Source organism: Carcharodon carcharias, chromosome 2 (genome assembly GCF_017639515.1).
Source record: "Carcharodon carcharias isolate sCarCar2 chromosome 2, sCarCar2.pri, whole genome shotgun sequence".
Classification (NCBI taxonomy): Eukaryota; Metazoa; Chordata; class Chondrichthyes; order Lamniformes; family Lamnidae; genus Carcharodon; species Carcharodon carcharias.
In genome coordinates, this window is record NC_054468.1 from 174,212,771 (window position 1) to 174,223,322 (window position 10,552).

Here is a 10,552-nt window from a genome sequence, read left to right on the forward strand (position 1 = left end):
GCAGGCATTCTCCTAACCCACACTGCAAGACTGCACTGATAGTTTGAGCCATGGGAGAGACAGGTCCAAACCAAGATGTTGCAAGGGGCTGTGAGTACCTCCAGCAGTGACTGCTCAATGGCCAGCTTTAGCAAGGAGATTGTACAACATGTCCAGTCATCCAACTATTTTGCCGTCCACTAAAAAGCTCATGACTTTGCAGTCTGTGCCTGGGGGGGGAAAAGGTCTGAAACACTTCGTGGCATTTTGGTGCCTCTGCGTTGCTTGAGTGGGCAGATAAGATGGAAGACTCCAATCGTATCAATGTGGCTGCATCTGAACTGTCTCAGCTGCAGAGGAATGGCCACTCTATACAAAGTTTCCCTAATGCATGGCCTTTTCCCTTGCCTGTCCCACCTCACATCCCTTACCCTGCCCCTACAAGTTGCCTCATTGGCAGGGCTGCCCTTGACCCCCACACCCCCACCCCCCCAAGCTTGAAGTCCAACAGGTGACCCTGGCGAGCGCTGCGCGTTGTTGCTGTGAGAACCTCTGAGTTCTGCTCAAAGTGCAGCCAGCTTTTTATATGCTGTTGTGAAACACATGGGCGTGCTTTCCCGCCAATATGGACGCATGATCCAACAGGAGGGGACGATTCTGGTGGGTTGGCCTAATAATTATATGCAGATGTGTTCAATGAGGTTCCCGATGTCCGATGGCGGGAAATGTCACCTGCCGTTGGTGGGCTGAGCGGATGATCACAAACTGGTTTTATGCCGTCGCCACATTGTCCGCTCATGCCACCGAACATGCCCGATGCCGGCGGACATGAAAAATCCCGGCCAATGCCTTTTCCTGAAACTAATTCAAAAGTGTAATTTCAAATTGAATGGGTCATTCAGATACAGAGACACTAGCTGCTTCAAACTTCCAAAGCGTGAAAACTACAGCACATTATTTATGATTAACCTCACCACCCACCTTATTTGGAAAAGGACTTTGAACTGGTGGAAGTCAGATGATCAGCCATCCATACTTTCAGTTTGCTTTTAAAACAGCCAGAAGCTGTTATACAGAGTTCCATCTGAAAGCCATTGAACCAGTTGCAACTCTTCTAAGCATGCAAACATGTGAAATTGGAGCAGAAGTAGGCCATTCAGCCCCTTGAGCCTGTTCCACCATTCAATAAGATCATGGCTGATCTGCTTGTGTTTTGAATTCCACATTCCCATCTAACCCTGATAACCTTTGATTCCTTTGCCTAACAAGATTCTACATACCTCTGCCTTAAAAATATTCAGTGACCCCGCCTCCACCACCTTCTGAGGCAGAGTTCCAAAGTCGCACGGCCCTCTGAGAGAAAAATATTCTCTTCATCTCTGTCCTAAAAGGGTGGCCCCTAATTTTAATACAGTATACCCTAGTTCTGGACTCACCCCGAAAAGAAACTCCTTTCCACGTCTACGTTGTCAAGACCATTCAGGATCTTACATACTTCAATCAAGTCATCCTCACTCTTCTAACTCAAGTGGAAAAAAACCAATCTGTCCAACCTTTCCTCATGAGACAACCCACTCATTCTGGGCATCAATCTAGTGAACCTCCTCTGAACTGCCTCCAATGCATTTTCATCCTTCCTTAAATAAGGAGACCAAAACTGCACACAATATTTGAAATGTAGTCTCACAAATGCCCTAAATAACTTATTTTTATGTTCAATTCCTCTCCTACTAAAGAGTAGCATTCCAATAGCCTTCTCAATTTACTTTCTGTACCTGCATACCAACTTTTTGTGATTCATGCACAAGAACACCTAGATCTCTCCACAGCTCAGAATTCTGCTGTTGTTCTTCATTTAAGTAATACTCTGTTTTTATTCTTCCTGCCAAAGTGAACAACTTCACATTTTCCCGCATTATATTCCATTTGCCAGATCTTTGCTCATTCACTTAACCTATCTATACCTGGCTGCAATCTCCTTATGTCCTCTTCACAACATACTTTCCTACCTATCTCTGTGTCATCTGCAAACTTAACTACCATGCCTTCGTTCCCCTCATCTATGCCATTGATACAAATTGTAAAAAGTGGATGCCCCAGCACAGAGCCCTGCAGGACTCCACTTGTCACATCCTGCCAATTGGTAAAAGACCCATTTATACATACTCTCTGTTTTCTGCCAGCCAGCCAAGCTTCTATCCAAGCTAATATGTTACCCCTCCACCATGAGCTTTTATTTTCCACAATAACCTTTGAGGTGGCATCTTATCAAATGCCTTCTGGAAATCCAATTACAGTATGTTTACAGACTCTCCTTTACCCACAGCACGTTACTCTTTCAAAAATCTCCAATAGATTGGTTAAACATGTTTTCTCTTACACAAAACTGCTGATTCTTCTTGATTACCTTGAGTTTTTCTAAGTGCCCAGCTATAACCTCCTTAATAATCAATTCTTCCCCGTGACAGACTTCAAGGTAAGCAGCCAAGGTAATAAACAGCAATACCTTGAACATGGGAGGACTGCCCCCAACCTCTTCCAACTTTGAGTTCACCTGAGAACCAACCTCCTGGAAATTCAACTACAAGAAGCTTTGCATCTTACTGAGAATCCTCTGCTTAACAAGACCTTCACTGTAACTAAAACATCAAATCATCTAAGAAACCACAGGCCTGCCATGAAATAGACTGAGACAATCATAAATTGTAACTGTATTATTTTACCTTCATCTATATCTAATCTTTGTGTGTGTGAAATAGTGTGTGAGAGTTTAGTGAGTGAGATATCAAGTTTTACACATCGGGGGAATGTGTGGGATAACAAATAACCTTTATTTAAAACTCACAAAATGCTTGAGGCTGGAAATTATTTAAATTGGGACCATCACTTTAAGGTAAGAAAACACACACCTTTTACAAACAAATTGATCACGAGCATGAAAAAGGGACACACAAATCCTGCCCATGGTGCTGCTCATGATGTAACAATCTGCAGCCCATTCATTGTGCATGATGAGGTACTGTTGATTTATCGACACCTTTGTACAAAAGTCTCTGTAATTTGAGTGTTTTTTAGTGGTGTAGATGCTGTGCAGCTTGAGTTTCTCTTCACTTAAGTACTTTGGATTCACCTCATGATTGTGAACTCCACCCTTTTGACATCACTGTTTTCCATTACCACTGGAATGAGTTCTCTTTCCTGCTTTGGCCTTTGCTTGGCAAGCAGTTCCAACATAGACTAGGTTTTGGCTAAAGCATTTGGTATTTCTGGACTGTATCTGTACCATGTGGTTGTCATTACACTAATAACAAGTCACTAAACCATTATCAACAGCTCTCTGCTGACCAGGTGTCTCTAGGCTTGGCAGAAGCCTTGTGACTGTGGACAGAGCTGTATGAGTCACTTGTATTGGATGAAATTCCTTACCATGCTTTGATGCTAACTCCATAGTAAAAACAATCTTACACGCTAGCTCCGAAGTAAGATTTTGTGTTTAGTAACTTCAATTAGATTCCTTCATCCATAAACCCACACACTCTTCTCAAGAGCAATTAGGGGTGGGCAATAAATGCTGGCCTAGACAATGGCACCCAAATCCCATAAATGAATAATAAAAAAAAATATGTCTCATAATGGAAGGTTTAAGAATGTGCCAATCTTGCAATGTAATGATTAATTCTTCAGTGTCATAAAGTACTCATCAACTGTTTCACCACTTTTCTGATTCCTGGATCTAAATCTGTAGCTTTTCACTATTATTAGTGGTTTAGGATTGAAATATTCCTCAAAACTGATGCTGGATCTTTTTTATGACACATCTTTTGCATTGTGGGGAGCAAGGTTTGTTTCCATGCCATTCACTTCTGGACTAAGCTCCATCAGTAAAATTGTTTTCTTGTGCTCAAGAATTGCATAATTCTGAGTCTGAACCTCTTCACTTTCACCTTTGAGTACTAAAATCTTACTAGCTATGAAAAACGTGTCCATTATTTCTGGACGAACTGAATGGTTCTCAAGATCTCTCATACGTTCCTAGTCTTCCGATATATCCCATGGGCGCAGCCACATTCTCCCATTTCAAATGCAACAGTAATACAGTAACTTCACTATGACTGTCTACGACAGTGATACAGAATCTAAGTCAGCCTAGTCAAACACCCAAAACTAGTCTAGTTCTAGTCAGATAGACACTAGGACTCTGCAGCAGCCCATTCAACTGATTGTGCCATGCGATGTCAGGAACAGTGAAACTCAGCAGAATCCAGTTGAAATCTTTGCCATCCAAGCTGGTAGATCATTGAGCACCAACTGATTTTGTTCATCACAGTTGCTACTGGCATTTGCTGCCAATATTTCGGTACTTTGATCCCATCCTCATCGCCAAAATCTGTTACATATTGGGAAATACAAATGAAAACAGACACGAAGATGGCCAGTTCATGTGTTTAATGATGTCATTGTGCACAGTGCATTCTCATAACATATGAATACAGCTAATCCTTGGAGACAGGGCTTACTAAACACTTGTAAAGATCACATATTCATCCACAGAATGGAGGTGTGAAATTGCTTTTAGTGAATGATAACTGTCTGCAAACATAAGTTGCATGCCGCAGGAACAGCAGTAACACAAATGGCCCCAACAGAATGACATTTGACAACTCCAAGTATAGAAACAGTGCAGGCCCACATGTCAGTAGCTGGACCTCTAATGGATGCAGATTCTGTGCAGCAGCACCCAGCTACAAGTTATTTGTTGCTGGGCATGCCTTTGGATACCAGGAAAATGGAAGAGGTATTAGGGTGTTAGCTCTTGCAGAGTGGACTCCTTTTTCTCATCCGACTTTATGAAAGCGATCCTCAGGCACAGGCAACAGGGCAAATTTCTTGGTGTTTTGTTTTGTGCTAATGTTTGTGTTGTCACATTTATAGAGTTATATTTATACTTTATTGCTTGTGTTCTATTTGACTCGTGTTTTTATGTACTAGCCTGTAGTCATTCCGAAATGTTCAAAATAATTTTATCATGAACCATTTTAATGTTACAACAATTTACAAAGTAGAAAATAGTTATTTAACGCATATCATATTCAAAGTCTTGCATGAAGCACCAAATTTACTTTGTTCCGTAATAACTAGATGAAAAAAATATTTGCAATGAGGATTTGCTGTTAAAATAAAATGTCACTTTTTTCACCTTCCTGCGGAGGGACAGGGACATAGCCATAAAAGTATCTGTTAGAAAGATAGTCTCAGTTATTTTGAAGTCATTCAATGCCATATCATGTAAGCAGGGTTTTAAAGTATCATATAAATTTTTCAAGTCAGATCATCTTGATAAAAAAAACATACAAAAATCTTTTAAAAATCACTTCAATTTAGTTAAAAGTCAGATAAGTAAAACTCATTTAAGAAGCTTGATAAGTCATGTTAAAAAGTTATACTTAAATAAAACTCAACATTTAACATGCTGCTTCCAGTCCCTTTCTGGAATAGCGGATCTGATCCTAAGAATGTTTTCAGAGGGCATTTAAGAGTCAATCACATTACTGCAGATTTGGAGTCATTTGTAGGCCAGACCAGGAAAGGACAGCAAATTTCCTTCCCTGAAGAACATGACAATGGTTTCATGGTCACCATTAGCCTTTTAATTCCAGATTTTTATTTAATTCAAATTCCACCATCTGACGTGGTGGAATTCAAACCCGCGTCCCCAGAGCATTACCTGCTCTGGATTATCAGTCCAGTGACAATACCACTGTGCGACCACAGGACCTTCAGCACAGGCTCTTCTGGAGTGTATCGTCACGCACTGCAACTTCCGGTTTTTGGCACAAGTGTGCACACTGGAAGTTGTATGGCTGTTTGTCACTATTGGGACTGCAAAATCTGGCCAATGAGTTCTTTGTATTGGTGTTTACTAAGAAAGAGGATACTAACAAAATATCGGTGGAAGAGGAGATGATAAAGGTGGAGTGAAAATTGATCGGCAGGATGCACAGTAAAAGTTGGTTATATTTAGAGTGAATAAGACTATTCCAGATGGCTTGCATCCCAGGTTGCTAGGAAAGTTGAGATGTGGATAGCGGAAGGCCTTGCCTTAATCTTCTAACCTTTCCTAGATATGGGGAGAGGTGCCAAAAGATTGGAAAGTGGCACATGACATCCTTGTTCAAGAAAGGGTGTAAGAACATTCTAGTAACTACACATTGGTCAGTTTAATATCAGCTGTAAGGTTTTAGAAACAATAATTAAGGGAAAAAAGTAGCTTGCACTTGGAGAGGTTTGAGTTAAATTGAGAGCCAGCATAGATTTGTAAAAGGCAGACCATGTTTGACTACTCTAATAGAATTTTTTGATGAAGTAACAGAGGAGGTTGATGAAGAGAATTCAGTAGGTGTTTTCTATATAGATTTTAAGAAAGTGTTTGCCAAAGTACCACATCAATGGCTGGTTAACAAAATTGAGGCTCATAGGTCAGCGTCAGCTTGGATAAAAAATTGGCTTAAGGACAGAAAACAAGTAGTGGTAAATGGTTGTTTTTTAGTCTGGAGGATGGTAGACAGTGGTGGTCCCCAAGGGTCAGTGCTAGAACCACTGCTTTTTTAATGTATATAAATGATTTGGATATTGGATAGAGTAAAATTTCGAAATTTGCCAATGATACCGAAATTGTGGTGTGACAAACAGCGAGGAAGATAGCACTTGACTGCAAGAATACATAGATAGGCTAGCAGAATGGGCAGAGATTTTTCTTATTCATTCTGCTGGGCCAGCATTTCTTGCCCATCCCTAGTTGCCCTTGAGGTGGTGGTGAGCTGCCTTCTTGAACTGCTGCAGTCCATGTAGCAGATAGAATTTAATAGAGTGAAGTGAGAGGTAGATTTATTTTGTCATAAGGGACAGGGAGAGGCACTGTATGCTTAATGATACACTTCTAAAGAATTTACAGGGACAGAGGGACCTGAGGGTACATGTGCATGGATCTTTGAAGGTGGCATGGCACTTTGAAAGTACTTCACAAAGCACATGGGATCCTGGGCTTCATAGAGAAATTGAGTACAAAAACAGGGAAGTTATGCAGAACATTTATAAAATTCTAATTAGACCACAACTAGATTATTGCTAACAGTGCTGGTCACCACACTTTAAGGATGTGAATGTTCTTGAGATGTTGCAAAGGAGATATACCAGAATCATTCCATGGATGAGGAATTTTAGCTACAAGGTTAGGTTGGAGAAGCTGGGGTTGTTCGCTTTGGAGCAAAGGGGGTTGAGGGAAGATCTAATAGAGGTTTATAAGATTATGACAGGATTGGATAAGTTCAAAAAAGAAAAGCTGCTCATAAGCTGATGCTGCAAGGACTAGTGGACACAGGTTTAAGGTTTTGGGCAAGAGATACAGGGGGACATGAGGAAGAACTTCTTTACACAGCAAGTGGGAATGACCTGGAACTAACTGCCTTTGAGGACAGTGGAAGCAGAGACGATCAATGATTTCGAAAGGAAACTGGATAGACACAAGAGAAATGAACTTGCAGGACTATAGGTATGGAAGAGAATAGGACTATGTTGCTCTACAAGAGAGCTGCCATGGGTTTGATGGGCTGAATGGCCTTCTTCTGATCCATAATGACTCTATGGGCAGAATTTTACCAGCCCACAGGTGGCAGGCGGTGTTGAGATTTTGGTAAGTTTGTAAGCAAACATAGGAATACAATGGGCAGGGGCCAGTAAAATGGTGGAGAGCCACATTGGGAAGGCTCCCTGATGCAGTCCCATCACCGAGGAAGTTTCACAGGCGCGGGTGCATAACAGATCAGCTGCCCAACTACAAGGAGGTGGGCAGCCAATTCTCCTAATAAAAGGCTCCATTCAGTGTAAATTTATGGGGAACCAGTAATTTGCTGTGAGCACTCACCCTCACCATCATGGGCAGGTTGCCAGCTTCATGGAGGCAGCCACCCTGCAGCAGTCCAGGGACCAGCATAGCTTGAGTCCCTATGTCCCACAGAGGGTGCTGCAGGCAGGAATGGCAGACCCCTTGGTCCCAAGAATCCCCCCAGAGGAAAATGCCCTATGACTGACAGGACCTGCCTCCTCAGCCATTCTGGATTTTAATTTGTATCTACCTCTACGAGGTCTTCAACCTGCTTCAAATGTGTCCATCTCTCCCAGTGGCACTGCTGGGACTTCAGAGCTGTGGAAACATCAGGCACACGCCTGCTGTGTGTAATTGGACAGGCCTGCAGGCAGCCAATTAGGAGGCCGCCAACGGTACAAATCACTGAGCTGATCCTACTGCCAGTAAGTGCAGGCATGAGAGGCACTTTTAAGACTGATGTCAGGATTCTGAAACTGTGGCAAAACTCAGCCCTATACTTGATCTCTCAATATCCTTACTTCTAATTAGGTGTTCATCTCCCTTTCAAATGTGTCACTTGTGTCAGGTTTTATGACCATCTGGGACAGTCGGTTTCATGCCTTCAGAGCAAGTTCTGTGAAGACATTTTCTTGAATTTGTTGTTGCTAACCTAGTGTTTAGATTTTAGAAATATATTCCCTTGTTCTGGATTCCCTTATAAAAAACAATGTTCCCTTACTACTTTCCCAATTTTCTTTGGTGTTTTAAACAACTTTTGTCACATCACACTTTTAGCATCGTTAACTCCAGAGAATAAAACCCAAGTTTAGACAATCTCAAATCATAGCTAATTTCAGAGAATGTTAATTCAAATTCCATCATGGCAGTTTGAGAATTTGAGTTCTGTTTATAGTAATCTAAAAATAAAAAGTTGGTATCAAATAGTGATTATAAAGCTGTCAGATGCTGTAAAACAAAAAAACCCAACTGGTTCACTAATGTACTTATGGAAGGAAAGCTTTTGTTGGTACTGAGTCTTGCCTTTCCGTGACTCCTACTTACAACAACTTGGAAAACTCAAACTGTTGCCCGAAATGACTTAGCATGCCACTATTATATCAAACCACTACAAGTAAAAAGGCTAATCATCATCATCTTAGTTCAGCTGGGGATGGGCAATAAATATCAGCAACATGCACATCCCAAGAATGATTGTTAAAGACATGGGAAGAGGAGGTGCCAGTCAGTAAGAATTTTTCTTCCATAATGTACAGAACATCCTGTGGGGCTGGTTGACCTCTGCACCAGAGTTCCCAACATGTAAATTGGTGCATAGTCTATTCTTATATCTGTTTTGTCCTTTCTTGTAATGGAATTGGGAGGTTGGTGGTGATTGAGAAGTACTACTAGATGATATCTATGCAAATATACATGGAGACTGAAAGGATGGGAGTCTTTTCTGTCTGTAAAAGTCTGTGAAGTCCATTTCCTAGAGGGAGCATAAAAACAGCACAGAACCTGCCCCTAATGTCTCTAAATCACTACTTGCTATTTCAGAGAAATGGCACATTAGAGTGGGATGTTCTTCCAACAATGGGAATTATGCTGTTGGAACAGAGTAAGGGGTCTTTTACTGTTCTTTTGGTGACACCAAATCTGAATTGAATGCTTGAAGCTGACAATGGGTGCATTTTAAAAAAAGATCTTTGATCAAAGTTGTGAAAAATGACTGCTAAGTAGTGTTACGTCTTGTAGAACCTGAGATTCTACGTTGGATACCAAATTGGTTACATTGCACAGACAGGTGGTGGTTATTAATCCTATCAGCTCCACCTGGGACTACTTAGTGAAATCCCACAGGCATTCATTGCTTATAACCATCCTTAATAATGATGGCACAAAGGCATTGCAGAGTATTAATAAGTTTGCTGACAATATGCAGAGTTAGGCCACTAGGTTAATTAATTAAATGCTGATCTGAAAGACCTAGAAGCTTGTGGTTCGTGAAACATTGAAGAACTATTAACAATGTCATGATGCTGTTGCAAAAATACATAAACTAGTGTTCAACCCAAGAGTATAGATTTTCTCCAAGGTTTTGGTTTGGCTTCATCTAAAATACTGTCTCCAATTGTGGTTCCTTCACAAAGTGTGGTATACAGAGGCTCTAAGCTTGGCCTAAATAGCCAAGTGGTTATGGTAGTGGGTTTGTAACCCCAAAATCAAGAGTTCAAATCTCACAATGGCAAAACTATGAAACAATGTAACTTCATCTGAATAGGAACTAGATGGAAACATGTTTGTACTTGAAATAGTTGCTTTTTCGCTGCCAAACATTTGAAGGTGGCCGGTTAGCTCAGCTGGTTAGAGCGTGGTGCTAATAACGCCAAGGTCACCGGTTCGATCCCCGTACGGGCCAACCGGTTGTATTCGACTTCGAAGGAATTCAAGTTTGCTTGGCCTAAATAGCCAAGTGGTTATGGTACTGGGTTTGTAACCCCAAGATCAAGAGTTCAAATCTCACAATGGCAAAACTATGAAACAATGTAACTTCATCTGAATAGGAACTAGATGGAAACATGTTTGTACTTGAAATAGTTGCTTTGTGCTTGGCCTAAATAGCCAAGTGGTTATGATACTGGGTTTGTAACCCCAAGATCAAGGGTTCAAATCTCACAATGGCAAACTATGAAACAATGTAACCTCATC

At 41.2% G+C, this 10,552-nt stretch overlaps 1 non-coding gene across 1 annotated transcript; it reads left to right on the forward strand.

Moving 5' to 3' along the window:
* Nucleotides 1-10,188: 10,188 nt before the first annotated feature.
* trnai-aau lies at nt 10,189-10,262 on the forward strand. The gene has a single exon. It is a non-coding gene; the product is annotated as a tRNA-Ile (tRNA).
* The last annotated feature ends 290 nt before the right edge of the window (nt 10,263-10,552 follow it).